The following is a 5,544-nucleotide window of genomic DNA, read 5'->3' as shown; positions in this document are numbered from 1 at the left end:
GGGTTTTACTATAATAGGCCAAACTTACCTGGAACTTGTGATCCTTCTGCCACAGCCTCCAGAGTGCTCAGCTTACACGAGCTACCATGCTTGGTTTGGATTACAACATTTTTAACATGCTTGCATCAATCAAGAGTATCTCAATTATAACGTTGGTTACACAGTCTGTATGTACATTTCTTAAATAGTATTTAAAACGTACTGAGGCTTTATTCATTTGATGACAGTAGTTAATAATAGGAGTTTATTCTAATTTGAAATCAAAGTTAGACCATAGAACTTAGAAGTAGTTATGAACAAAAGTGATATCTTAGAATCCAGCCCAGCCTGAATGCTATGAGTAGAAAAGGAAAAAAAAGGAACTCGGCCTTAGTAATGATGACCATGGTTATTTTATTAAGATTGCCCAACCCAAATGCCCAACAGTGTGATTTTCTTTTCTTTAATACATTCACCATTGTATGCCCCTCTGCTGACTCTTGTCAATTGTACATTGCCAGAGCAGTCAGCTGATGGATATGTAGGCAACAGTGACCAAGGTACAATCTTCTGAAATAATGAATGGATACAGTAACAGAGTAGAATCAGAAGTCACAGAGAGCCAGCACTGGGGGGTCTGGTTGTTTCCTGGATAATATCCTGTCCAAGGAGATATCAAGAAAGGAAGAAGTGAAGATAGATTCCACAAATTCATTCCAAAACAACTTTTTAAAAAAGCATGTGGAAATGTTTATTTTATATATAGTGCAGCTTTTTATATAATATGAAGTATTAAATAATAAGACAATTTATTTCAAAGAAGCCAAGTGCTTAATGAGAGAGAAATAACTACAAAAAAAAAAATAAAACTTTAAATTGTTAATTAGTACTGTATGACGTATATCAGAAGCAAAAGAGTAAAATCATTTCATATGACTAGACCAGGATGCACTGAACAGGGCATGTCTTAATTGAATGACTTTAAGGATTCAAAGCAGCACACAGCAGTTACAAAAGATTTCACACCAAGAACAACACAGACATCTAAAAATAAGAGCCATACTCGAAGAAATCGTAAGTAGATCCATGCATATTTAGGGAAGACTGGAGAGGGCAGAGGTGTATCACGAAGCCAGAGAACTGGATGGCACCTCATCCGTGAAGGGGCTTTCATGATAAAAGAAGAAATTTGAATTTTATTCTGAAGTACTGACTTGTTTCTTGATATGTTAGAAAATGTCAGGTTGTTCAAATATAGTTACATATAACTTTGGCCAACCTAGCTCCTAGAGAGCAAAATCCTGTTCAGGGGGAGGATCTACTAGGTTCACATGCAGAACCCTGGATCTGCATGTTCTTCAGACAGGAAGTTGCCAGTTCATTAAATTCTGCCTTAAAGGTTGCTCAAACTATGTATAAAGATATTAAAGCAATGCAGTGTGCTAAGAAAATTCATAAATTCAGTTCCTATTCTAAAAATATCAAAGTAGTCTTAATGTCAATGAGCAGAACTCAGCTGTATATGCATATATTATACAAATAACAATGACTACAATTAAAAAATAATAATTACACGTGAAGGTGCTGGTTTTTAATTCTTCTACCTTCTCTCTATATGCATTTACATACAGAGATGCAAACAAAAATCTAATAACCTTTAGAAGCAATCTATAAAAATAGGTGGACATATCTTGTGCTAATTTAAAAATAATGTTCTTTTTTTCTTTTTATTCTTCAAACACAATGTTCTTATTAAGCAGATTATAGTGCAAAAAAGTACTTAACAGGTAACATTTTTCTATTATTTACTGTAAAAGATCATATTTAAATGTCATAAAAATAATTAAAATATTCTCACAGACTAGATTCTGTCAATCATCCACACTGATGTCCACAGTGATTTTCTTCTCTTGATAAAAGAAAAATCAGTGAGGCAAGATTTGGTGACATGAACTGGAAAATTAGAATTTGAGTAGAAAAGTCCTATTCCAGGGCAGGAGGAAAAGTGACAGTAGAGAATTCTGTTGACAGTCAATTCAGGATTACATCATTTAGAGTATTGAAAAGTCAAGATACACAGGGTGCTGGGTTTTTATGAAGAACTTTTCCTTTTGCCCCCTCCTGCTCTCCTTCCCTCCATCCTCCCCTTTCTCTCTCTACCCTTCCCTTTCTGTTTTATCTTCTCTTCAATGTGTCCACATTTGGCAGAGTGACAGAGCAATGAACCTTGCCAATCTTACTTCCAGTACTGAAGAGAGATTAAAGTTTAAACTGAGAGAGAAGGACATGCACAGCTAGGCAATTCAAGATAAGGCTTGGTCCTGCCCACTCTAACTCACCCTTATCTCACCCTGTGAGGTGATCTGACAAGTAATTACAACTGGGATGCCTCTTTCTAAGGCTAAGACCTTTTTTTCTCCAAGCATAAGATTCCTAGGAAAATTTCCATTTCTTTGGGGGTGCATTGTTCAAACAGTCTGATAGATGGAAAGACACATTGCTCTTTAGAATATCTTTACTTCTGCTAGACTCATTACCATTCACCTTTTTGTTTTAACCTGTCAATCTTAAAATACACACACAAACACACACACACACGAAACAAGTGTAATAACAAAATGGCAAATTAGGCATCAAGTGCCAAGTAGTCCTGCATGAGAACCATCTTTCATAACTTCCTAGCTTTTGGTTAACTTAGAAAGGGTTGGCACACAGTTCCTTAATTCTCAGTACTTTAACTTCATACATTCTACATTGCAAAGATAATTGGTGAATCCTAATTTTAGAATGACTGAAAGAAAAAAAATTTTTTTTCGAGACAGGGTTTCTCTGTGTAGCCCTAGCTGTCCTGGAACTCACTCTGTAGACCAGGCTGGTCTCAAACTCTGAGATTCACCTGCCTCTGCCTCCCAAGTGCTGGGATTAAAGGCATGAGCCACCATCACCTGGCTAAGAAATTTCTATTTGACAAAAATTGAATTATCTTTAATGTACGGTACCTTCATAACCTTAAAATATACATACACAAGGTGTGTAGGTGTGTGTGTTTGTGTGCATCTTGTCAGAATCATAACTTTTTCTTTTATTGAAAAATAGATTCTATTTTCACATGATATATCCTGATTATGTTTTCCCTTTCTTTACTCCTCTCAGTTCCTTCCTACCTCTCCTCCCATTTGGATCCATTGCCTGTCTTTCCTTAGAAAAGAACAGGCCGGGTATGTTGGCACATGCCTTTAGTCCCAGCACTCCGAGGGAGGCCAGCCTGGTTTACAAAGTGAGTTCCAGGACAGTCAGGGCTACACAGAGAAACCCTGTCTCAAAAACAAACAAACCCCCCCAAAATCCTAAACAAACAAACAAACAAACAGAAAAGAACAAGCTTCTAAGAGATAATAATAATAAAAATAAATGATCACATTAAAGTTGGACAAGACTATCAGACAGAAGAAAAAGAGCCCAAGACAAGGAACAAGATTCAGAAAGTCCTTCTCACTCCCAGAAGTCACGAACAGCTGAATTAAATCCTTACCTGGTATTAATTAGCTTAAATGTAACTTAATTAACTGTCCAAATAAAATGACATAGAGTGGCTAAATGGATAAAAGCATAAGATCCAAAAATATGTTGCCTACAAATAATTCATTTTCCTATTAAGGGCACACATATACTGATACACTAAAAGTGAAAACATAAAAAAGGTTATTTTATGCAAATAGAAAGAAAAGCAGAGTGGGCATGGCTAATATATCAAACAAAATAGACTTTAAGAAAAAAACAAATTCAAAGAGACAAGCTAACATCATTGTGGCCAAACATGTAACAGTTGCAAATGTAAATGCACCAAATTTTGAAGCAACCATTACAGAGAGGAATTACTGAATGTTCTGATGGAAAAGATAAAAAGGAATATAACAACACTAGAAAACATAGGTATGTTTCAACAGCCTGCAGATAATCCAGGCAGAAAATCAAAAAGGAAAGAGTGGAGACTTAACTTATACTTCTGACTACATGAACCTATCAAGCCTATGCAGAAGGGGCCAACTGGCAGGCTTCTCAAGCACTTGCAGAACATTCTCTAGGACACAGCATTATATTGTTGTGTGATACTATTCCTGGGGAGATGTGGGAAAAAACGCCTACTCACCAGAGATGGGGAAATGACAATAAACAAAGTATGGCGATCGCCCAAGTCCAACTTAGTGAGCCAATAAATGTTATCGGGGGTTACTTATGGAAATATGGGTAAGGTGTTAACATACAGGAGCAGAAATGATGGAAAAACAGCTAAACGACCAAAGCCTGTTGCAGTATGCTCACAAAAGCACACTACACAATCTGCAGGCAGCTCAAAAGTACATTTTCATGATAAAAACGCTCAATGCTACTACCATAAGATCTCAGCAATGTTGTTGCCTAAACAAAAACTGCATAATGAATAGGGAAGATTTTCCCAAGACCCCACCCCTGGATGAAGAGCCCCACCCCCAGCCCCCACAGGGTGGGAGGAGGACAATCCAGGAATAAGCCACCTACACAAATATATGTACACACACAATTAAAAAAGAGGTCAGGAATTTGAGAGAGGAAGTCAGGGCTAGAAAGAAGGGTGGCATGGTGGTTTGAATGAAAATGGTCCCCATAGGCTCCTAGACAGTGGCCTATTCAGAAAGTATGGCCTTGTTAGAGGAGGTGTGTCACTGGGAGTAAGCTTTGAGGTTTTAAATGCTCTAGCCAGGACCCATGGCTCTTTCTGCTGCCTGATGATTTGGCTACTTGTGTAGCACCATGCCTTAGCCTGGATGCTGCCTTGATGATAATGGACTGAACCTTCTGAAACTGTAAGCCATCCCCAATTAAATGCTGTCCTTTATAAGAGTTGTCACAGTTGGGGCTGGAGAGATGGCTCAGCAGTTAAGAGCAGCGATTGCTCTTCAAGAGGTCCTGAGTTCAATTCCCAGCAACGACATGGTGGCTCACAGTCATCGGTAATGGGATCCTGCAAACAGTTACAAGTGTACTCATATACATAAAATAAATAAATCTTAAAAAAAAAGTTGCCACAGTCCTGGTATTTCTTCACAGCAATAGTAACCTAACTAAGACAAGTGGAAATAATGTCAATACACTACTCATATATGAAAATCTCAAAAAAATTAAAATAAAGAAGACTTTTAGCAAGTTGCAGTAGCTTATGCTTACAATACCAATACTCAGAAAGCTACAGCATGTGACCTGCCATGAGTTTGAGACCAACTTGGCTGGCTATATAATGAATTCCAGGCTATCCTAGACTACAGAATGTAACCATGACTCAAAAATAAAAATAAAGACAATCAACAAAACACTCTTAACAAATTAGGTACATCAAGAATGTACCTCAACACAGTAAAGGCTGTGGATGATAATATCATAAACTATCATCCTATTCAACATTAAAAATTTGAAAAGCGCCGGGCGTGGTGGCTCACGCCTTTAATCCCAGCACTTGAGAGGCAGAGGCAGGTGGATTTCTGAGTTTGAGGCCAGCCTGGTCTACAAAGTGAATTCCAGGACAGCCAG

General features: G+C 37.7%; 1 long non-coding RNA gene across 1 annotated transcript in view; it reads right to left on the bottom strand.

Annotated features, from left to right (window-relative positions):
* Window positions 1–382: 382 nt before the first annotated feature.
* LOC115030068 overlaps window positions 383–5,544 on the bottom strand; it is a 12,387-nt gene continuing 7,225 nt past the window's right edge. The window contains exon 3 of the long non-coding RNA XR_003835664.1: window positions 383–639. This is a non-coding gene — a long non-coding RNA (uncharacterized LOC115030068). The remainder of the gene's footprint in view (window positions 640–5,544) is intronic.

This window comes from Mus caroli, chromosome X (genome assembly GCF_900094665.2).
Source record: "Mus caroli chromosome X, CAROLI_EIJ_v1.1, whole genome shotgun sequence".
Lineage (NCBI taxonomy): Eukaryota > Metazoa > Chordata > Mammalia > Rodentia > Muridae > Mus > Mus caroli.
The sequence above is the reverse complement of the archived record's forward strand: the minus strand, read 5'-3'. Positions and strand labels throughout refer to the sequence as shown.